At 40.5% G+C, this 25503-nt stretch overlaps 1 protein-coding gene and 2 non-coding genes across 4 annotated transcripts in view; 2 read left to right on the top strand and 1 right to left on the bottom strand.

Annotated features, from left to right (window-relative positions):
• The window catches only part of SVIL (supervillin), a 255524-nt gene that overhangs the window by 212786 nt on the left and 17235 nt on the right, over positions 1 to 25503 (bottom strand). The window lies entirely within an intron of this gene.
• On the top strand, positions 24480 to 24622 carry LOC122449062. Its single transcript, XR_006271879.1, has one exon.
• Positions 24698 to 24780, top strand: LOC122449047. The gene has a single exon (XR_006271865.1).

Below are 25503 nucleotides of genomic sequence, written 5' to 3' on the forward strand. Positions count from 1 at the left end.
TAAAGTAGAGAGATGCTCTGTTGCCAGGATATACTGGGCAGGGTATATTGAAGTATAATGTATCATAACACATGTACTTCGGTAAAGAGCCTGCCTGCAATGAAAGGAGACCCAGGTTCGATTCTTGGGTTGGTAAGATCCTCTGGAGGAGGGTATGGCAACCCACTTCAGTTTTCTTGCCTAGAGAATCCCATGGACAGAGGACCCTGGCAGGCTACAGTCCATGGAGTCGCAAAAGGCAGACATGACTTAGTGACTAAACCACCAACACGTGGACTTGGGGAGTTTGGGGGAGAATGGACACATGTATACGGATGGCTGAGTAACTCTGCTGTGCCCCTGAAACTATCACAACATTGTTAATTGGCTATATTCCAATAAAAAATAAAGAGTTAAAAATTTTATTATTTTTAATAAATAATAATATTAATATAATAATAATAAATAAATAATCCAAAATTGGATTATTATTGTTATTAACAGCAGTCATTAGAACAGATTAATGTGAAAAAGAGAAACATGTTAAGATTACAATATACAGGAATTCCCTGATGGTCAGGACTCTATGATCTCACCACTGAGGGCCAGGGTTCAATCCCTGGTCACGGAACAAAGATCCCATTAGGCACATGGTGAGGCCAAAAAGTAAATAAAGAGAAAGAAAGAAAAAAAGATTACAATATATAGGCAAATGCTTAAGGATAACACGATTGAAAAGAGCAGATTTAAAATTGCTCCAAAGTGCTGATTACAATTTTACCAAATAAATGATCACATATATCCATATGTGATCCATAGCTACAGAAATTATCTACAGATATATATTTTTACATCTTATATTATATATAGATACTTAGTGGTGCTAGTGGTAAAGAATCTGCCTGCCAATGCAGGAGACTTAAGAGACATAGGTTCAATCCCTAGGCCGGGAAGAGGCCCTGGAGGAGGAACCCACTCCAGTATTCTTGCCTGGAGAATCCCATGGATAGAGGAGACTGGCAGGGTTGCAAAGTGTTGGACACAACTGAAGTGACTTAGGAAGCAAGCTATATGGTACAATTAAACTAAAAGAAGGAGTTGGTTGATGATGATTAAGTTCTAGGATTCTATATGAAAACTGAGTGCTAAAGCTCTCACCAGCCTTAAAATACCCAGCACTTCAGAATTACAGAATCTTGTCACCAGAAGGGGCTTGAGCTCAACCTTTTCACTTCGTAGATTAGAAAATCAGTCCAAAAGAAGTGAAATGACTTATCCATGGTCATATACCTGCTTCCTGGCAGGACTGAGACCAGCACTGGGGTGTCCCACTCATGAATCTGCCTCCTTGTCTCCAGAGCACACTGCAATGACTCAGGCAAATAAGTTGGGGGATCCCGGTTACCTGATTGCTCACTGCCCAGATTCCCACATGGTGAGCTTTTCTTAAGAGAAACATGGCTTCAAAACTCTAAAATATTTCCTAACAACCAACCATCAAGTGACTTGAATTCCCACTCAAAATCCCATCCCTGCTCACCATCAGCATCTTTCTTAACTGCAAATCTTGCCCTCCGAATACAGAATTTCACAAAGTTAATCAAAACATTAGAGAACTTCAGCAATGACAGGCAAAACAGTGGCAAGTGGGGACTGAGCAGGCGGATGAGCCACAATCATTTAAGAGAAACATTTTAAATGAGTGGCAAGGTAGGGATTTCAGTCCAGGAGGAGTTTGATAGTCAACAATCTAAAAGGCCCAGAGGAAAATGGCTAGGATCTCAAGTATTTCTGTAAAACTGACCATCTTAAAGATGTGATGTCAACGTCAAGTGGCATTTATGAAGTACCATGATACACAATCACAAGTTTGTCTAAAAATGTATTCCTCTCCAAACAATTAATACTTGATTTTTGCATTGCTCATTCTAAGAGTTAGCCAAGGTCAAAATGATCATCTACATTTTGTGAAGTCTAAACTAAAAATACTATTTTCGTGATATTCAGAGTTTTTGGCCAGATAATGCCCCAAAGCTTTTAAAAACTGTATTATGACATTCTGGTCCCTGTTTAAATTGATTCAATTAAAATGGCCTTTTCCTGGTTCTAATTATCCTCAGATAACAAGGACCTGCTGTAGAATCTTCAGAAATAATTTTTTAAAGTATAAATCAGTAACATGGAGGGTTTTATGTCATTTCAAGCCAAGCATACATTTTAGAAGCAGGCACTTTAGATCTGAAATATCAGGGGACAGTGTGTTTTTAGTTGGTCCCTTTGTCATAAAAAATCATGTATTTTATACAAAATAAAAAGATTACAAAATTACTAATAACTATTTGTCTCAATTCTTTTAAAAAGTGTGAAAGTATAATACTGTGTTTTCCATCCTGAATGACATAATTAAATTTTACAACCTATTTTATGTGACCATAACCACGAAAAACTTTCATAAGGTTTTTATCAAGGCTAATTTGCATACTGTGATTAGTTCTATCATTTGCAATTATTTGTAGTTCTGTATAATTCATAGTCTGAACTTCACCTGAGAACAATCAAGTTGCCTGAGTTGTCCTAGGTTCAAAATGTTTATTACATGAAAATGGTTGATATTCAGGGCTGCTTAACATTCACTTAGATAATGAAAGAGCCTCTGGTATCATGAAAACACAAGGCTTCATTTTAAAAGCATAAATTATTCAGTGGAACATTTTCTTCTAGGAGAATAAGAAAAGTAAGAGAACAGTTTTTTTTCTCCATTAAATAAAATTGTAATGTTCTATAGTAGAAAGGTATTTATTTTCCAAATCTGTAGCAATACTAATCATCTAAATAATTGATGACAAACAGAACTTAAAGTATGTGGGATACTAAGCAGATTTGAAAGATTCACTTCTTGGAAACTTTGTAGCTTCTGTGACCAAAATAATAAACAATTTGTGATTCAGTTTGTTTACCAATCTCTCTCAAAGGTCAGGACCAAAATTATTGACTCAGCCTTGCTGTCAAATTTCCTTATTTCCCAAATGAGTATAAATGTATGACTCAGGATTAAGATGTGACTAACGCTTCCTTCCAGAAGGAACAGCAAAGCCACCAGCTCTCATGGCCACCAGAGGCTAAAGAACAAAGGCGGGGAATACCATGTAGACGCCTGAGTGATTTCACCATTGTGGTCTGAGAACAATAAGAAGAAAACGCTCAAAATCACCCTCCCAAATATTTGAGCCTCAGGCTAAGTGAACCAGACAAGCCTTCTGTTCTGGTCTCCTTCCTGGAGGGGAATCAGAGACCAAGTGAAAATTTAAGGACCAGGGGAGTCCCTGCTCTAGTGATTCAGGTAAGTTCCTGCCCACCTCAGGGGAGAGGTTCCGTTGTTTGCTCTAAAAAGGAAGTGTCTGTGCAGGCAAGATTGATCAAACCACAGGAAACAAGAAATCATGGGCTGGGCTCCTTATTTTCAGCCAGCTGATTTAGAAGCAGGTGTCTGTCAATGTTAAAACCGCCTTCAAAAGGAAATGTACCACTAGACTTCCTATCAGCACAAAGAGATGACGTCATGAAACTGATAATAAACATGGCTATTCCTCCCCCATTGGATCGGCATCTTCAGGCCATGAGGGAGGGAGCATCCCCCCTTGCTGTCTAAGCAGGGAGCCCAGGTGGGCTCAGGAATCCCACAGATGGCTTTAAAATGCTTTCTAACTGGGTCAGGTTTCCTCACCTCACCAAACCTCTTTTATTCATCTGTAACATGGATACAGGAACAAAATCATAAGTGTCTCACTAACTTTAAGTGTCCACTGTGGAGCCTGGTGCTTTGAACACAAAATAGTGTTCAAGAGAGTTTCGTTTACAGGAGACAAGGTGGGGAGGTTCGGTGCCCATTTGGCTGTACTGTTTAAGCCAACAGGAGCCAGCCCGGCTGGAAAAAGCACCCTCATCAAATGACACTGTAAAACCATGGATCTGAATGCACTCAAGACAGATCTGAACAACTGGTCAACGGGCTGGATTCTGTCTGAGCACTGAATACAAGAACAGATTTTAATAATTGAACAACTGCTATGGCTTTAATGATAGCTTTGGACAGGCGAAGGCTGAACTGACAAAGAGGGTTTTTTTCAGCCAGATTTGCTCAGTGTTTGAGCGAGTGGTGTTGGTGGGGCTGGAAACATGGGGTGGGAAGCCAGATGGGCCCAGCTCTCCAGGCAGGAGGAAGAAAGGCGATTCGAGTCCAGGCCTTGGTGAACCTGGGGTCAAGGGCACCTGCTCTACTGCTTCCTCTGGGTACATGGGCTGGTGAAAATGCCGGAAAAGAAACCAAACCAACTGAACAGTGGTTTGGGCTCAAAACCCTCCCTTTGGACAAATAAGGAACTGAAGAGTGATTTTCAAAGTTTACACTGCGATGAAGTCTGACTGACCAAGCAAAGATGATGAGAGATTTCCAAACTCAGGGCAGAATGGATTTTTTTTTTTTCCTCTTTGAAGAAAAAGAGGACACGATAAGGAGTAAAAATGTAGATCAAGGAAATTAATTGACCTAAAATAAAGAGAGATTCACAGAGAACAAACTTATGGTTGCCACAGGTAAGGATGGGGGGAAGGGAGAGTAAGAGAGTTTGGGATGGAAAGGTACACACTGCTATATTTAAAATGGATAACCAACAAGGACCTACTGTATAGCACATAGAACTCTGCTCAATATCATGGGGCAGCCTGGATGGGAGGGGAGTTTGGGGATGAATGGATGCATGTATATGGAAGGTTGAACCCCCTCACTGTTTACCTGAAACTATCACAGTATTGTTAATTAGTTACACCCCCATAGGAAATAAAAAGTTTAAGTAAAAAAATAAAAAAGAGAGACTCAAAATGTCAGCTTCCATAGCAGATGCTTGACCAAGACAAAGACTGTTCACTGTGTAAGACAAAATTGCTGAAATCAAAGGGAAACTTGAGAGGCGGATGAAGATGGTCCTTGAGGGAACACTGAGGCTCTAACTTCATTTATGTGGGAAGGAGACTCCCATAGTAAAACAAAGATCACCATTGGCCTTTTTTTTTTTTTGCTGAGAAAGCCCTTGGATGAGTATTTTGCCCAAACTCTCTAACCTACCAGGTGACCCCAGGGGGCACCCTCTCACCAAGAAGACACACCTACAAAAATCCTTCTGCCAACAGGAGCTTGGAAATGTCACAGGAAGAGTTCTGGGAAGCCCCTTCCATGAATCCTTTCCCATATCTTATAAAACAGTGAAGAAAGGCATACTATTTCATTATCTATGGAAGACAGCCTTTGGCTGTTTCCCTCTCCTGCTCTCACCCCCAATCATGAGTTTATCCTTGGCCATCCAGGTACTTACATAAAAGCCAGTTGGAGAAGTATTGCAGTTGAGCCCATAACCTCAAGGTTCTAACAAATAGCAGGTACCACTGGGACTGCCAGCTTCCTCTTCTCCATCCTCCATCCCTCCAACACCAGGTGCCACTAAAAACAGCAGGCCCTACAAGCACAAGCGTGGGTTTGTCTGCCATGGACCCTTATCTTCATTTGGGAACTCCTCCTCTCTCCCACTGTCACTGCCTCCACCCCTCATTGCAAGGATGGACCCTGCAATGGCAGTTCATCCCTCTGGGCACAGCCATGGGCACGTGATCCAGGCCAAAGAGATTCCTTTCATAAAACTTGACTGAGCAGCACTAGAAGAAAGAGGATCTTTCTTCTTTCTTTTTGGGGCAAAGCTGTAAGAACTGCCAGTGGCTATCTTTCAGGCCCAACCCCCAGAGGATACTTGAGCCCTGTCTGAAGCCAGCTTCACTCCTGGATTTCTCTAGTTTATAAGTCAACAAATTTCATGTTTTGCTTAAGCTAGTTTGAGTTGGGGGATGGGAAAATGTGCAACCCCCAACTTTCCTGAAGAAATGTAAAACTGTAGCTTTTTATAGGAAAGAGAAAAATCTTATAATAATATATCTGGGCTTCCCAGGCGGCCTTAGCTGTAAAGAACCCGCCCGCCAATGCAGGAGACATAAGAAACACGAGTTCGACCCCTGAGTCAGGAAGATCCCCTGGAGGAGGGCATGGCAACCCACTCCAGTATTCTTGTCTGGAGAACCCCATGGACAAAGGAGCCTGGCAGGACAGTCCACAGGGTCGCAAAGAGTCAGACGTGACTGAAGCAACTTATCAGTTCAGTTCAGTCGTGTCCGACTATTCGCGACCCCATGCACTGCAACAACGCCAGGCTTCCCTGTCCATCACCAACTCCCGGAGTTTGCTCAAACTCATGTCCATCGAGTCAGTGATGCCATCCAACCATCTCATCCTCTGTTGTTCCCTTCTCCTCCTGCCTTCAATCCTTCCCAGCATCAGGGTCTTTTCCAATCAGTCAGTTCTTCGCATCAGGTGGCCAAAGGATTGGAGTGTCAGTTTCAGCATCAGTCCTTCCAATGAATATCCAGGACTGATTTCCTTTAGGATTGACTGGCTGGATCTCCTTGCAAGGGATTCTCAAGTCTTCTCCAAGACCACAGTTCAAAAGCATCAATTCTTCAGTGCTCTGCTTTCTTTATAGTCCAACTCTCACATCCATACATGACCACTGGAAAAATCATAGCTCTGGCTAGACGGAACTTTGTTAGCGAAGTAATGTCTCTGCTTTTTAATATGCTGTCTAGGTTGGTCATAGCTTTTCTTTCAAGGAGCAAGTGTCTTTTAATTTCATGGCTGCAATCACCATCTGCAGTGATTTTGGAGCCCCCCAAAATAAAGTCTCTCACGGTTTCCATTGTTTCCCCATCTATTTGCCATGAAGTGATGAGACTGGATGCCATGGATCTTTCTGAATGTTGATCTTTAAGCCAACCTTTTCACTCTCCTCTTTCATTTTCATCAAGAGGCTCTTTAGTCCTTTGGTCCTTTAGACTTGGCACGCACGCAATAATATATTCAGTTGCCATCTCCTACCCAAAAAGATTCTCCATTCCAACAGAAAATAATGGTTCACAAATACATTCAAACAGTCACTTGTGTTTAGCAGAAAATTGTTCTAACTGGATGCTGAAATCTTTTAATTAAATAAGCCTTAAATTATAAGGCTCCAAGTTATCTTTTAACATACTGTGACATGCCAATAAATTTGAAGGATCGTGTGAAATATTTTTAAAAGAATTCTGTCAGGATGTGGTGGCATCTTTAAATACAATATTTAAACATAGTGTTTCCTAGCAAACTGTCCCAGGTTAAAGCCTCATAGAGATATCTATAAAGCATAGTTCAGGGGCTACTTTTGGAATAAATGTTCCATTGAGAGAGGTTCAAAAGGGAGGGGATATATGTATACCTATGGCTGATTCATGCTGAGGTTTGAAAGAAAACAACAAAATTCTGTAAAGCAATTATCCTTCAATTAAAAAATAAATAAACTTTAAAAAAAATAGGATAAACTCCTGTTTACAGTCATCCCACCATGAATGTGCCCGATCTTGTCTGATCTCGGAAGCTTAGCAGCGTCAGGCCTGGTTAGTACTTGGATGGGAGGATAAGCTCCTGAAAGAAGAAAACTCCATACCCAACAGCACAAGCAGACACGTTCCGCCTTCCTGCAGCACTCAGATGTCTAGGAGAATCAGAGCCAACACCCTCCTGTAGAGACCAAGGCAGAGACACTGACCTCCCCGTTTGCTTCTGCAGGAGGTGAACTCCTGGATGGGGCTGTCCATGGAGCAGATGCCCACTGCAGACTTGAGCTTCTTCACTCCCCTCATCGCTCACTACCTGGACCCTGAGGGAAGCTGCAGCCAGAATCAGGACATTAGCTCAGGCCACAAGTTGATGAGGTTCATCAGATGGGGTAGGAATAATCAATGAAGTTGTTTCACTTCATAAATAAGGCCACCCTACCGGGCGTCAGTCCCAGTTATATTATGGTGACAGTGAAAAGAAATCCCTAAACTGACACAGCTCACAGACCTTCGTGATCTCTCATGACTTTCAAACATGCTGTCTGTGGACAATCTGATCATCAGACCCGTCCCCCTGGCTCTGGATGGCTCCTGTTCCTGGTGCGAACCTTCAACTCACAGCCTGCTGCTGACACCTTGTTTTCTGCACGTCTGCCCTTCTGGAAGAGCCCAAACTCTCGAGAAGCAGAGATGGAGTCGTCCTGATCTTGCTTCCTGACACACATTCTAAGGAATTTGACAGGCTGCCTAACAAATAAATATTCATTAAATGGATAAGCCCTATTTCCTTTCACTTCACTGTCTTTAAAAAAAAAAAAAAAAAAGGCAAAAGCAAAAAAATTCCAAACTTGGATCTTGGAATCTCAATCAAGATAACTCCCACAATATGAAGGGGCCCAATGTAGGCTTAGGGGTAATGTGAAATAATCTAGAAGTTTATTTTTAATACAGGAAAGAGCACAGTTTTTTGCAAAAAAAAAAAAAAGAAAGAAAGAAAGAGAAAGAAGAAGGAGAGAGAGGGAGAGAACAAAGAAAAAAATTCTAACTTTAAAATAGACCCAGGATTCTTCCCCAACTTGCATGACTTTTCATCAGTCTTTTTAAATTTCTCTGGGTTCTGTCTTTAAGTTCCTAACACTGGATTTGAAAGTAACTCGGGTCAGTTCAGGGTCAAATACCAGAGACTGAGCACGTCCCCTGCACAGGCTGGCTCTGCCGATAGCGAACTGTCAGCCCTCAGCCATCAACGCCACCTGTTGTCAGAAACCACCCCCCTCTTGAAAATCGCATCTTCCACTCCAAATGCATTCCTGTTCTCCACTCATGTGCCCTCCATTCATGACAAGTGGGGCAGGGAAAGGGCAGGAGGAGAGAACACAGGCCCCTCTAGCAGCCAGTCACCCAAATGCTCCAGCACCCACTGGGGCTCTGAGCTCAGAGCAAAGGCCCCAGCGTGGGCCAGTGGGGTGGGCACATGGCCCTGGGCAGGCGACCTCTACTAGGAGAAGGGTCCAGATGTTGGTGCCTCAGAGGGGTAGAGGGAAGCATTGGTGGGCAATTCCTGGATCTGTCTGCAAATAACAGAGCCCTGCAACATGAGATGCTTCCCATCCCACCTAGGATGTCTCAGCAACCCCGAAAAAAAGATCCAGTCAGCAGAAAGGGTTGAGGCTCCCCAGGGAGGTAACTGTCAGATGTATTCTTCATCTGTGTGCTTATTGCTTTAGGCTGACCACACTGTCTCCCATAATTCATGAAACCTAATCCCCAGTGTGAAAGTACTAGTGGTTTGAGAGGTGAGTAGGTCATGAGGGTGGAGCCCTCATGGATGGGATTAGTGCCCTGATAAAAAGAGACCCCAGAGAACTTAAACAGAATTTGTATCCTGTTGTTGTGTGAAAATTGTATAAATCTTAATCATGTTGAATTGGTTCATAATGCTTCTCAGGTCTACCATACCCTTCTACTTTTCTGTCTATTCATTCTATTAATTTTTGAGAGTTTGATATTGAAACTCCAACTAAAAATCTTAATTTCTCTACCTAAAAACATAATTGTAATAGACAGTGAAACTATATGTAACTTTGTTCTGTATTTTCCAAGTATTCTGTAAAAGGGTTATCATATTTTCATAATTAAAAAAGAGAGAGAGACCCAGAGAGCTTTCTGGACCCTTCCACCAAGTGTGGACACCAGGAAAAGACAGTCAGCTGTCTATGAGCCTGGAAATGGGTCCTCACCAGACACTGGGTGTGCCAGCAGCCTGCAGGACTGCAAGAAACACATCTGTTATTTAAGCCCACAGTCTATGGTGTTCTGTCATAACAGCCTGAACAGTCTAAGATATTTACCAGCGTGGAAGTTCACTGTTGTTTCCTGCTTCTGAGAGCTGGGCTTCCCAGCCTTTCATGCCCAAATTGCAACCACTCTTCTCTCAACCAAATCTATGAGTTTCTGTTAAGTTTTGCAGTCCACAGAGCTCATGCCACTTTGTAAACCCACAGCACTTCACAAGTGTTAATGCGTATGTTCACTTAGTAACTGAATGTGCACTAAACGGTGACAGAAAGTGGTTTACGATACTTTGGAAATGTTTATACCACGGCTGCCTCACTAGCAGGAGTTATTTTCTCACTTAAAAAAAAAAATCTCTGAAGCATCTAACACAGGCCCTCATGTTGAGTTAGTTCTCAATTATTTGTTCACCAAAATACTGTCTAAAATTTAACTTCTTATGTTATTGATCAATCCCAATTGTGCCCTCCACCCATAGCCAAGAAAAGCCATTTGCTGGTGAAACAGAAAAATGAACTACTGTTTATTTTTATTTGGGACACAAATTTCCAATAACAAAGCCAGGATAGGAGATGCAACAATGGAATAATATTACTCTGGGGGCACAATCATTTATCCACAAAATGCTCAGCTTTGAAGGGACACTGACAAAGGCCCTGCCTCTGTCTTAGAGGGTCTGCAGTAAGCAGAGGGAAGAAGATCTATGAACAAAAGTGCACTGAAGTTCCACATGTGCAGTGAACATATACACATAGGGCTCTTGCACATAACAGGTGATGCGTGCAATGCTCTTCAGGGCCCAACTCCTCCTAAGATTTCAGATTTTAGTTCAAATGGTACCTCTTCCAAGAAGCCTTCCCTGACCACCAGTGTAAAGTAGGTTTCTCCCTGCCACTCCCAGTCCCATTTTCCTCACAGCATCCTTTTGAGCACCTAGCACATTTCTAAGCCTGGATTTCTTGGTCCACTGCTCATGTCTGTCTCCCCTTCTAGGCTGAAAGCTCCAGGAGAGCAGGGCCAGGCTGTTCCTTGCACCCCTTTATACCTCACATAGCACCTGCACAGAGAAGGGGTGTGTGTGACCAGTGAACACCACCAGGATGCATGTGCCAGGATGGCCAATCCCATTGCCAAGATCAAACATGGAGGAGTCAGAAAAGCTGCCCTAAGTCATAGCAGAAATTTGTGGGAACAGGTCATCACCTACAAGGGCAGAGGAGACAGGCAGACCTCAGGGTTAATCCTGTTCCCTCCTTTTACTCACAAAAAATGGTCACAGCCACTGCCAGTGGGGTCATGTCAGCTCCCCTGACACAGTGCCTGGTACCCAGAACTTGGGCAACTACTTCTCCTCTCTTCTCCCAAGCCAGGTGATTTGGAAAAAACACACATGTACAAGACACCAAATCCCTGACAGCACAATCTAATGGACCCACATCACCAGCGAGGGTGGGAGACAGGTGGGTGGAAATGAGCAAGGTTAGTTATATGAACAGAACATAAGCTCAAGCTCAAACAATTAGGACTGAAACAGGGCATCCCTGGTGGTCCAGTGGTTAAGAATCTGCCTGCCAATGCAGGGGACATGGGTTCAGTCCCTTGGGGAACCAAGATCCCACATGCCCCGTGGCAACTAAGCCCATATCACAGTAAGGGAAGCCTATGTGCTGCAACCAAGACCCAGTGCAGCCAAAAAGAAAAATATTGGAAGAGGAAAGAGGACTGTATCCCTCCCTGGTCATTCAAGTAACTGATTCATTTTCCCCATCATCAAAGATAACACACAGTGACTCAAGCCTCCAAGACCAGAGACATGAGCAGGTACCTCTCAGCAGTCTTAAAGGAGGTGCTACTTTAATTTTTAACGTATTTAAGGAAGACATCTTTAAAAATTACACCTCACTTAGGTGGGATGAGGAGGGAGGTTTAAGAGGGAGGGGACATGGGTATACCTGTGGCTGATTTATTTTGATATATGACAGAAACATCCCAATATTATAATTATCCTCCAATAAAAAATAAAATTAAAAAAAAAAACTACCCCTTACTTACACACTGGTTTTATACCTAAACCGAGATGCTTGCAGTGGTTCTGTTGAAACCATGTCGATGTGATGCCAATTTTAAATACGTTAATACCTTCTGAAATATCAGGAGAGTAGAAATGAGGGCTTCACAATTATTCCTTGAATGCATGAAAGAGAAACCATGGAGTGTGAGAAGTTCTTTCTCCCTGAATACTGGTAAAGGAAAATATGGGGGGAGGGTTATTTATCCTTTAAATTGCAGCTTCCCCAAAAAGATCTGCAGTGCAGTCAAAGGTAACATAGGCTGCAGGAATATTCATGGTCAGAAGGGAAATCGAGTCTATGGTAAACTGAATAATGCTCCTCCAGCCCCCCAAAAAGAAATTCATGTCGTAAGCCCTGGAAGCTGTGAAGGTCACCTAACATGGGGAAATTATCCTGCCTTATCTGGATAGGTCCAAGGTAATCACCAGTGAGTGTCCTTACAGGAAGAGGCAGAGGGACATTAACTACAGAAGAAAAGGCAACAGGAGGATGGACACAGATTGGAGTGATGTACTTTCAAATGGGGGAAGGAATGCAGGGATGAGCCAAGGCATGCAAGCAGACACTAGATGCTGAAAAAGACAAGGAAACAGAATCCCCCTGGGAGAAGCCTCCAGGAGGAACTGGCCCTGCTAATACTTGATTTTATCCCTATAAAACTCATTGGATTTCTGACCTCTGGGACTGTTAAAGAATAAATCGGTCTCATTGAAGCCTTTAAGCCGGTAGTAATTTGTTACAGCAGCAACAGGAAACAGATTACAGTGTGATCGTTTGTTATTAGATGAAAAAAATCTAATTTTATTTACTTATTTTTTCATGACCATAGCTCATTTCTTCTTTTCTAAAAATTTTATTGGAGAATCGCTGCTTTACAATGTTAGTTTCTGCTGAACAGCAAAGTGAATCAGCCATACATACACATACACCTCCTCCCTTTTGGATTTCCTTCCCATTCAGCTCACCAAAGAGCTTTAAGGAGGGTTCTCTGTGCTATAGTGTGTTCCGATAAGTTATCTATTTTATACACAGTATCAATGTTATACATGTATCAATCCCAATTTCCCAATTCCTTCCAACCCCTCTCCTTTGAAAATCTAATTTTAAAAGAATAATCACTGGGGACTTCCCTGGCGGTCCAGTGGTTAAGACTCTGAGCTCCTGCTGCAGCCGGTGTGGGTTTGATCCCTAGTCAGCCATGTGACAATGCCAAAAAAAAACCAAAAAAAAAACCTATAAATTCTCACACCCAAACACGTAAACTTCTAAGTTTGACCTAACACATTCTGGGTAACTTTCCCTTTACAAAAAAGCTAGAGTTCTATTCCATTTCAGGCAAAGACTCTCCCAACATTATCGAATTCAAGGTATAACTGGAAATCTGCATTTTATTTTTTGTTCTACTGTAAGGGTATGCCTTCTTGAATCTTATAGGTTTAATTCTTAGATATAATTCTTATCACATATTAGGGTTAAAATAGAAATAAAGGAGACGCAATTTAACAGAAAATCACCATACCAAACTTGAAAACTTACAGCTTACCTGCAACCTGCTCTGGTTGTGTCTCAGACTGTATTTGTTGACTAAATAATACACACTGAAGTTTGAATGAGAACTCAAAACTTATTAATTTTACACCCATTGCTTCCCCTCCACCTCTAGAGACTATTACAGGTGTAACAGGCCTACTGCACTGTAACTAACTAAGGTCTGATTAGGGTTTCCTTGGGGCTCAGACGGTAAGAATCCACCTGCCAATGTAGGAGACCCAGGTTCAATCCCTGGGTCAGGAAGATCCTCTGGAGAAGGCAATGGCTACCTACTCCAGTATGCTGGCCTGGAAAATTCCATGGACAGAGGAGCATGGCGTGCTACAGTCCATGGGGTAGCAGAAGAGTTGGACATGATTAAGTGACTAACACCTTCACACAAGGCCTGCTTAATGAATAACACAGCATCCCTTGAGAAAATGAATAAACGTGCCCACTGACACAATCTACCAAAAGCTTACACTATAACTTAACCTGTAAACATCTGAAGCATTTATAAACAAAATCATAAAGAAATGAGAGAACTTAGCCCATAGTTGCCTAAGAAGAAGAATATGCGACAGTTTAAAATTCTAACAAAGAACAAAGGAAATAAACTGGAGTAACTGAACCAGAGTGCTTTGACTGTATACTCTGAACAGGAATCTTCCAGTGATAGAAAAGAGCTGCAGGAAATCATGCCTCTTACTTGGTAGTTTGCTGCTGGCAGGGCCATCAGTGTTGGAATTCACGTGCAGTAAGTCCCCTGCAGATACGAGCCTTCAAGTTGCAAACTTTCAAAGATGTGAACGTACTCAGAAAAAGGACGAAGAGAGACAAGCGGAGGAAATAACTGAAGAACTAAAGAGACTCACGACACTTAAATAGCAAGGGGACTGTCTGTACTTAACGAGGCACTTCTGATTTTGGAGGCACAAAACCTGAACGTAGAATGATACACAAGGTTGCTGCAGCCATTCAGGACACAATCCAGTGCTATGTGTCATCCATGATGAGAAAAGAAAAAGAGCTACTACCCAGATATCACTGGATCGTTTTTTTCAAGATGGCAGATAGCACTGAATTCAGCAAAAAACGAGAACCTGTGCCATCAACGTCAGGTGTGAGTGAAATTGCATCTCGCCCTCTGTCTCCTATCACTGTCTCCTACCACTGATGACCCTTCAGCTCCACCATCTCCCACCTCCTCTCCTTCCTTCAGTCAGTAACTCATCTTGCCTATTCACTCGATGCCAGCTCCTGGATGTCAGCTGTTGTACTGTACTTTTGTAGGTACTGAAAGTACTACTATACTTTACAAGGTACTGTTCAGTTCAGTCACTCAGTCGTGTCCAACTCTTTGCGACCCCATGGACTCTCAAGAGTCTTCTCCAACATCACAGTTTGAAAGCATCAATTCTTTGGCGCTCAGCTTTCTTTATAGTCTAACTCTCACATCCATACATGACTACTGGAAAAATCATAGCTTTGACTAGACAGACCTTTGTTGGCAAAGTAATGACTCTGCTTTTTAATATGCTATCTAGGTTGGTCATAATTTTTCTTCCAAGGAGTAAGCGTATTTTAATTTCATGGCTGCACTCACCATCTTCAGTGATTCTCGAGCCTAAAAGAATAAAGTCAGCCACTGTTTCCACTGTTTCCCCATCTATTTGCCATGAAGTGATGGGATCAGATGCCATGATCTTAGTTTTCTGAATATTGAGTTTTAAGCCAACTTTTTCACTCTTCTCTTTCACTTCCATCAAGAGGCTCTTCAGCTCTTCTTCACTTTCTGCCATAAGAGTGGTGTCATCTGCATATCTGAGGTTATTGATTTTTATCCCAGCAATCTAGATTCCAGCTTGTGCTTCATCCAGCCCAGTGTTTCTATGATGTACTCTGCATAGAAGTTAAATAAGCAGGGTGACAATGCACAGGCTTGACGTACTCCTTTCCCTATTTGGAACCAGTCTGTTGTCCCATGTCCAGTTTTGTTGCTTCCTGACCTGCATACAGATTTCTCAAGAGGCAGGTCAGGTGGTCTGGTATTCCCATCTCTTGAAGAATTTTCCACAGTTTGTTGTGGTCCACACAGCCAAAGGCTTTGGCACAGTCAATAAAGCAGAAGTAGATATTTTTTCTGGAACTCTCTTGCTTTTTTGAGGATCCAATGGATGTTGGCAATTTGATCTCTGGTTCCTCTGCCTTTTCTAAATCCAGCTTGAACATCTGGAAGTTCACAGGGTAGTGTACTATGTAGGGTTAAATATGTTTCCTTTATTTTTGTGTTCGTTTTTTATATATTATATGTGTGAAAAGTATTATAAACCTATGACAGTGCAGTGTTATAATAGCTGATTGTTTTAGTTGGGTACCCAGGCTGACTTTGTTGGACTTAGCCAACAAATCGGATTTAAGAATGCACTCTCAGAACAGAACTCATTGGTAGGTAGGGGGACTTACTGTACTCTCTTATGTGTGTTGCAGGTGGCATAAAGCAAAAGAATAAATACAAACTTCCTGTTGGGAACCCAGGCTTTCAATGTGGAAGAAGGGAGACACAAACATGGAATTAGAGAAAAGTGAGAAGGGACCCTGTGAAGGAGGATTTGAATGGGAGCATATAAGTATGAAGTAACTTTTTCTTAAATTTACTTCCCTGCTCTGTCCGGTGAGGAAGCCGAGACCCTGGGACACCACATCCGTAAACAGCATCCATGGCACCCAGATCTTAACTTCTGACTGCACTCCCCCAAAAGGAACCAGGCGCCATAGAGAAATGTCTGATTCCAAACTAGCAGCAGTGAGAATACAAAGTGAATCTTATTATATTGTCCCTTTAAAAATGGAGTGATCAGATGGTTTTCACCTCAGTGATCAAGCTTTCGGTGGTCTGAAATGGTTTAAGCTAATTATCTGTCTCCTGTTGTGATTAAATGAACATAAAACATCACTTTTGGGTTGGTATCCAACCTGAATCTCATTATTAGGAAACAATGAGACAAACCCAGAAGGTAGAACGTTTGTTGTGACTATGCGTCTAGAATTTGGGGAGATAAAAGACAGTTTCATGAAAAATAAAAAATGGCAATGTCACTATTCTCCTAAAAGAGACTAAAGCAGCAACTATGACTCCCCTTTAAAAAAAAAATGCATGAACTCTAGTCGGATGTGGGTGGCCCAGGGGCAGAAGGGATAAATATTTGTTGGGGGGACAACTGGAAGAAAGTTTTAAAGGAACTGTGTATCAGATAATATTGAAGTGTAATTTTCTTCAATGTGATGATGGCATTGTGGTTATGAGGAGACTGTCAAATTCATAGGAAACGCCTGATGTATTTATTTACGGATAAAATTTGTGATGCTTGCAACTTATGATTGAGTGAGGGAAAAAACATGTGTGTGAATAACCATTGATAAATCTAGGTGAAAAGCATGTGAGATTCATTAAACTGCTCTTCCCACTTTTCTGGAGACTTAAATATTTTCAACATTTAAAAAGTCAAAAGAAAAATAAGAAAGGAAACTTCAAATGTCTTCAAAAAACATGCCATTAATTTTGCCCTAAACTAATTTCTGCTAATTACTATGCTTGCTTGTTTGAAGATATTCATGGAAGTAGTGCTAATAATAAAGTCAGTAAGAGCAGCTGTAGTAAAGAACCAAAGAAACGGTATTTTATAGATAAGAAGTGCTCTTTACATAATAAGTAAATGGACCCTAGCCAGCTTAAAATAAAGTGTCATATTTACAACACACACATTTACAAATAATAACAGTCAAAGCCACTGTGCTAAACTTTTCAGGCATTATCTCATTTACTCTCATAGAACCTCTGAGATTGGTACTATTAGCATCCCCACTTTATAAATGAGGAAATTAAGATTTAGTAAAGTCATATATAGTAAACACATTTATACATACATACAGACACACATAGCAAGTATATATCAGGGCTGCAATTTAAACTCAGTCTGACCCACTAAATGATGATAAAAACATCTTTCTTCTCAAAATGTATAAACTTACATTAGTGAAAAAAGGAATTATCAGGAAATAAAAGATTTTGACACCTCTTTGAGACAATGAACGCAACTATAAGAGCATGCAACTATTAATTCTTTTAAGAGAAGAATGCAAAATGCTTAGAAAAATTTACAATCTGAAAATAAAGAAAAAGAACTAGTGAAATTTTTAAGTAAGGAATACCAAATGAAAATTTCAACAGATGAGTCTGAGGATAAAATTATGGAAATCTCCAAGGACACAAAGCAAAAGCATACGAAATGAAAAATTAAGGGGGAAAAAAAAAGAACACTAAATCCAGGAAGTCCAACATATGATGAATAGCCATTCTAAAAACTCCAGAAAAGGGGGGCGGGGGGTAAAAAGAAGAAGAAATTATCAAAGAAATAACTTAAGAAAATTTCCCAGTGCTAGAGGGAGACAGGAGTCTTCAGACTTGAAAACTGTGCCGGTAGTCACTATCCTGCCTCTCAGTGCTCAATCCTCCCTCCATTCCTCCCTTCCTGATCCTGGACCTGGATGTGGAAAACGTCTCTCTCTGCCAGCTGCCATTGGGCCGAGCTTTGTTAGGGGGCTGGAGAGGTGGGACACAAGGAAGGACTTTCCAGCTGGATGTGTTCTTGCCAGCTGACTCCTGAGTGCTCACAGGCCAGCAGCACGCAGCAGCTTTGGGGTGGTTCTCCCCAGCAGATATGAGATCCCTTGCAGGTGCTCCCTAGCCAGTCTGGCAGACACCCAGAGCGGTGCAGCAGCGGCAAGCCTCTGAGTGCTGCTCAGTGAGGACCTCTAGGGTCCTGGCAGGTCCTGTGGGTGCTGGTGGGGGCCTCCTAACAAGGTCCATCACCCCCTTGGGTCACAGTACCTCACCCCGCTGCTCTGGCACAGCGGGTCACAGAGCCATGCCCTCTCCAAGGGGCTAGGACTCTCAGCTCCTAGGGTGAATGAGGGGCACCCGCTTCCAAATTTCATCCTGTCTCAGCCCCAGAGGTAGTGGCTGCTCCCTGCATCTGCCATCCCTGTAGGCCTTACGGTACCCTTTTCCCCTTTGTAGCTAATCACCTGCTAACTACAGAGGTAATCCCCTGCTACTAGTCGGAAATTCTTTAAACCTTTCCTATCCAAATTTTTGTGTGACTTTTGTCTCCTGAACCCAACCTGGCTGATACACCCACTGACTATCAAACACAGTAAAGGAGAAAAGATTCTCAGACATGTCACCACGAAATCACTGTGAAATTGCAGGATAATGAGGAATAAGAGAAAGAGAGAAACTCCAAGAGCTTCCAAAAGGGAAAAAAGTCGGTTAAAGGGATTAAAAAAAAAAAAAAATCAGACTGGTAAATGGCTTTTCAAATCAGCCATAAAGGGGCAAGATTTTAATACCAAGAGAAAAATTTATTTCAAACCTATAAATTCACACCAATCATAGTGAAGAACATTTTCAAATATGTAAGACTCAGGAAGTTTATTTCAATCCAAGGAAGCTATATGAGATTATATGCCAACATAAGAGTAAAAAATAAGAAAGGGGGAAATGGAGCATACACAAATGGTAGATCAGAGTGTGGAATTTAAGGAAAGCTAGCAGGTGCAGGGCCAGGAAGCAATGAGAACATCAGAGAGTGGGCTACATAGGACATCTTCTAGAAAAAGGCATTGATTCCAAACAACAGACAAATGAGTTAGAAGCTAGAGGCTGGGAAGGGTATGGGAAAGGAGACCTGAGCCTTCCCTCAATAAGTAAAAAGACCAATAAGGAAAAATATAGGCCACAAACAAAATGCAAGAAAGACATAGTCCAGATGTGCCATGATTTTCAGTGATAGGTGGAATTTAACAGAATGAACCTATTTGTAAATGACATTAGAAATTGTCTCCTTCAAGCAATTCTACAGTTGCAAATTAGAATCAGAGGAAGGATGTGTAGTCACAGCACACTACTTGCTCTGCCACAGGCAGTATCTATATTAACCGTCAAACTCAAGCTATGGACAAAGCTTAGGAAATACTTACTGCCAGCTAGAGAAGGCAAACATTATCAACACCTCAACACTGCAAAGGTAAAGACAACACAGGGAAAAGTTTAAAGACAAGGGGAAAAGAAAGGCAGATGAAAGGGCAGTGGTGTTTAGGATCCTCATCTCACAAAACGTGGCACTTAAGAGGTAGAAAGTAGATGGAACAAGGTATAGAGATTTGTGAATATTAAATGCTAAATTGCAAAGGTAATTTACAAAGGAATTCATATAGTGACAAAACTAAGTTATGCCTGCCTCTGTGTGCATGTGTGGGCTCCCTCAATCACAGCAGTGTCAGTAGATAAAACTCACAGCAGATACATCCAAGATAGCTCAGTAAATGTATTATTGGTTATAGAAGTAATAACCACTAAAAGAATTAACAGGAACCATCAAAACTGCATTGCCTCTGGAAAGTAAGACTCTTGTTTTTCGTTATTAGTGTTTCTCTACCATCTGACTTTTTTAAACCATGTTCATGAATCACTTCGAGGTTTGTGTAGAAGTTAGCAAACTTTTTCTGCAAATAACCAGATGGTAAATATTTTAGGCATTGTGAGCTATATGGGTCTCCACCAAATGCACAACTCTGCCCGTCTGTCCCAACAGACATCTGTCAATCAGCGACAGTGACTGTGTGCCAAGAAAACTTTATTTACACAAATAGGTGGCAAGCCCAATATGGCCTGCAGGCTGTATTTTGCAGACCCTTGAGATAGTTAGCCCAGTGTTTCCCAAACCATGAGCTGCAAGATGCTCTAATATGTTTAAGGGAAATCCTCCACAAAGTGGGAGAGGGTCCATGTTCACAGAGCTTAGAAACTGCTGGCTTAAAGGAACTGATTATTTAATATGCTTATGAATCTGAACACCCAACACAGAGGCATGGTCTATAGTTCAGACCAGGTCTCCAGTTTTCCTGAAGACACTGGAAAAGCATCATAGTGTTCCTTTTTTGGGGGGAGGGTGGTCGGGGGAGGAGTATGAGAGCTTTTTTTTGTTCCTTTTAACTTTATTTTGTGTGGGTGTATAGCTGATTAACAAAGTTGTGATGGTTTCAGGAGAATAGTGAAGGGACTCAGCCAAACTTATACATGTATCCATTCTCCCCCAAACTCCCCTCCCATCCAGGCTGCCACATAACATTGAACAAGTTCCATGTGCTATACAGTGGGTCCTTGCTGGTTATAAAGCCATCTGAAGCAACATGATGGACCTAGAGATGATGATATTACGTGAAATAGGTGAGAAAGACAAATACCATATGATATCACGTATATGTGAAATCTAAACTATGATACAAATGAACATATTTATAAAACAGAAACAGACTCACAGACATAGAAAACAAATTTATGGTTATCAAAGGCAAAGAGGAGGGGGTAAGTTAGGAGGATGGGATTAACAGATACACACTACTATATATAAAACAAATAACAAGGTCCTACTATATAGCTCAAGGAAGTATATTCAATATCTTGTAATAACCGATAATGGAAAAGAATCTGGAAAAGAATATGAATATGGCTGAATCACTTTCCTGTCCACTAGAAACTAACACAATATTGTAAATCAACTGTACTGCAATTAAAAAATAAATAAAAATAAAGACAACTGCAATTTGCTGGGGCAGAACAAATTGAAAAAGCTATTTATTGCATTTTAAAAATAAAGATAAAAAAGCAGACCATACTAAGAGACAAGTTTAGCAAAGGCAGTACATTTGATGCTCAGTGCCCTTCCAACAGAAACAAAGGAATCAGCCAAAATCATAATTAAATGACCAAGAAAAAAAATTTAATGACTTTTAGCAAAATTTGAGCTTGTAACTACACCCAGGTATAAAACATCTTGGATTCTTGAATAAAAACAAAAGTAAAGGAACATTTTTAGATGGAGAGATGGTAAAATAAATTATTTATTTATGGAAATGTTGTTAGAAAATTATGAAGAACAGGTAAAAAGACAGTGTTGAAAAGGTGACTTTTAATTAGCAACCAAATAACTCCCCCTTTGATATTTCTAGCAATATAAAAATTTAAAATTTGAAAAGCACAAGTAATTAGCTTTAGATGAATTATGCAGTATCAGAGACACCACTCAGTTAGGACTTTGGGTATGTTTTGTCTCCAAAGACTTTGAAATTCATAAGAAATGTTGCCAGTTCATTGACTGAGAAAATTGAACTCATGGTGAAGATACTTTTGAATCTTTTACATCTGCAAAGAAGGATTTCGGCTAGATATGAAAACAAAAGTTTTCTATCATGACACAGTACTCTTGCTATGTTGGGTCAAAAATCGACACTTACTAGACTTTTATAGTAAGAGACTGGTATTTCTCTTAGTACTTCATTCTACTGTATGATAATTTTCAGCTGGCTTTCTAAAGCACAGCCTACAAAAACCATCATGGATATTGTTAAAATTGTTCTGTATAGGCATATAAATGCTATGAATTACCACCAAAGAACTGCTGAAACAAATACATGACAATGAATTTAATGACAATGTATTCTCTGCCAGTGATCTTTGATTGAGTCATGGAAGAGTTTTACAAAGATTCGCTGTATAGTTAAACAGTTCACAGTTTTCTGTAAACAAATAACAAAGATTAAAAAACTGCAGCATGATATATTTCCTCATAGATATCACACTGCATATAAACAAACTAAGTTTAAAGCTCCATGGCGAGGAAAAGATTATTTATGACCTACCTAGTAAGTGTGAGAATATACATCAAAATTGATACTTTTCATAAATGAAAAATAATGGTCATACATTTTCATAACCTGGACTGATATGCAGAAGATTTGACTGAAACCAAAAGCATTACATAAATTGCCTCCAACATACAAGAAAATTTGAATGATACTTTATTGATATTGATAAGTTAAATTTAGCATTGGTTTTCAGTTTTTACAATGTCCCTTTGATTTTGATGTTAGTAATTCTAAGTTGGCACGAGAGTTAACAAATTCACGTAATTTGAATAGCCTTTAAAACTGACAAGTTTCTGTTTCAAAAAAATCAATTCTTCTATAAAAGATAAACCAGTTTTGTCAATTTGAATAGCAAATATATTAAAGGAAAAGTATTTTTGACAGGAGATTCAGTTATTGGAAAACTTTCATATGTCTGAAACTTGGTTACACAAATCTACTTTTTCAACTACAAATTTTATTAAATCTAAACACAGAGCCAAGTAGTTCAGATGAAGATACAGTATCTGAAGTTAACTATGCTATAATGCTAACATATACACCAAATTTTAAGAATTAGAACAATAAAATAAAGAAGTCTCATTAATATTTTTATAGTTTATAAGTAGAAATGACAACATTTTGGGAAGACTGGGGTAAAGAAAATATATTTTTAAAGTCAATTTTACCTGTTTCTTTTTAATTTTTTTCAATGTGACTATCAGAAATTTTAAAATTATATACATGACTCATTCAACTGAATAGGTGGAGACTCTGGCTACTCAAAGTAGTCTTTTTTCCAGGAGCATCAATATCATCTGCAAATTTCTTAGAAATGCAAAGTTTGAGGACCCAGCTGAAACCTACAGAACAGAACCTGAATTTTATCAAAAGTCCCTAGTTGGGCCAATATGAAATAAGAGGAAATGGATTTATGTCTTTGCCTGAGACAACCAAAAATAAACACATACCTTGCCCCTGCCAAAAAAAAAAGTGGGGGGTGGGGGGCGGGAAGAGAAGGAAAAAAAGGAAAATAAGCCAGGCAAAATATATGATATAGGAAGTAATGATTTTCAGGAGACAAGACAACAGGAAGCTAATGAGGTGAGACTATTCCAGCTTATTGCCTTAAGAGAGTTCCTGGTCAAGTCACAGAGAAATAGAAACCAAGAAAATCCCAGGAGATGTTGAGTTGAAGATACAGAGCTGAGAGTTTAGGAAGACCAAGGCAAATAGAGTTGTAGGAAAGAGAAGAAAGCTGCACAGACAGAAAACTCCAGAATCTGCAAAAAGTCGCTGGGGTATTCAGCTGAGAACTGAACAGAGTGGGGGTGCGGTGGGGGCAAACCATCTGTGGCTGGGGGGAAAATACCAGAGAGTATTAGAGGTATCACTGCCCAGTGCTCACACGGGCCAAATAGTACCTGTTTCCACCAGACAGAGACTGGAAGATCTCATAAATCAGGGGCATTAAGTACTCAGGAAGATCTTGCCTCTTTAGTGGGAAATAGTAGCCCAAGACTGAGCACTGTCCACTCACACCTACCAAGCCTCAAAAGTAAGATGCGGAAGAATCACTTGTCCCCGGTTAATTTAGCTATGGTCCCAAAAAAAGCTCAAGAATATTTATAGTTATACAAAAATATCCAGAATCCAAAAAAGATGAAAATAACAAAGTCTGGAATCCAATTTTTAAAAATGCTAGGCATGCAAAGAAGCAAGAAAATCCAACACATGAGGTGAAATATCAAAAATTGAAACTGACCCAGAATTAAGATAGATAATAGAATTACCAGACAAGGATAGAGATTCAAGATTTTAAATAGAGATATGACTATATAAAATCCAAATCAAATTCATAGAGATAAAAATTTACATCGTGTGAGATGAAAAATACACTGGATAAGATTAATGGTAGAATAGACATTGCAAAAGAAAAGATTAGTGAATTTGAAGACACAGTAATAGAAGCATATAAAATGAAAAGAAAAAGTTACAAAAAATGAACAAAGCATGAATGAGCTGTAGAGACAGTTCAAGCATTCTGATATACATGAAATTTGGACCCTCATGGCAGAGGAGAGGCAGAAAAAAATATTTGAAAAAATGATGATTAAAAATATTCCAAGTCTAAGAAAAACATAAGCCCAAAGAAACAAGGAGCTCAACTAACTCCAAGCACAAGAAATTTTACTAAGGCACATCATAAATTGCTCAAAACTAGTGATAAAGAAAAAAAACATAAAAGCAATCAGGGGAAAAAGAACACAGCATAGAAGAATAAAGATAGGAGGCTGCTGGACTCGCCCGGGAGGTCCGGGCGCGCGAAGCGGGGCAGGGAAGTTTGCAGGTGTGGGTGTAGCGAGTGGCGTAGGGGACAGGGCGCCCCCGGGTCCACGATGCAGCCCCCGGATGAAGCCGCAGTGTTTTCCTTATATGATCGGGCCCCGTGACTGGCGGCGCCACCGGCCCGGAGCCTGAGAGGATTATGAAAACGTGTCAGGCGAAATGGGGCCAGGGACCCGGGGGCTGGGAGGTTAGGGGGAGGCAGTTAGGCTAAGGTTTGGGTGTGGTTAGGGTGGCCCCTGCCGCTCTGCGAGCCCTGGTCGATGATGACGTGACCACTGCGCAATCTGAGTTCTGGGAACTAGGTGATGGAGCGTGTTCTGAGAACGGACTGAGACCGGGCGAAAAAAAAAAAAAAAAGAATAAAGATAGGATGACATCAGATTTTATGTTGAAAATAACATAAGTGACAAGTCAGTGAAGTAACATCTTTAAAGAAACAAAAGGAAAAAAATTTCAATCTAGAATTTTGTACCCTCAGAAATGTTCCACAAATGACAGCAAATAAGGATCTTATCAGATATATAATGTAAAGAACTCATCAGCAGCAATCCTACATAACAAAAATGTTAAAGGAAGGCCTTTTAATCAAAAGGAAAATGACAACAGGTAGAAATATGGATATACATAAAGGAATGAAGAACACTAAAAATAGCAATTACCTAAGTAAATATATGACTCTTTTCTTATTATTTAAATCTTTTTAAAAGAGAAATGACTTCTAAAACAAAAATAATAAAATTATGTGGAGTTAATTACATATATGAAAGTAAAGTAATACAACGACCAAGATGGAAGTATACTATTGCAAGTTTCTTTTCTTTTTCTTTTTTTGGCCACACCCCACCACATTGGGATCTTAGTTTCCCAACCAGGGATCAAACCCACACTTCCTACAATGGAAGTGTGGAGTCTTAACCACTGGACTGCCAGAGAATTCCCTGTAAAGTTCTTATAATACAGGTACCGTAGTAATAACATCATTTAAGGGTAGACAGCTAGTTCCCAGGTTGTGCTAGTGGTAAAGAACCCACCTTCCAATGCAGGAAATGGAAGAGACAAG

The sequence above is a fragment of the Cervus canadensis genome, chromosome 10 (genome assembly GCF_019320065.1).
Source record: "Cervus canadensis isolate Bull #8, Minnesota chromosome 10, ASM1932006v1, whole genome shotgun sequence".
NCBI lineage: Eukaryota > Metazoa > Chordata > Mammalia > Artiodactyla > Cervidae > Cervus > Cervus canadensis.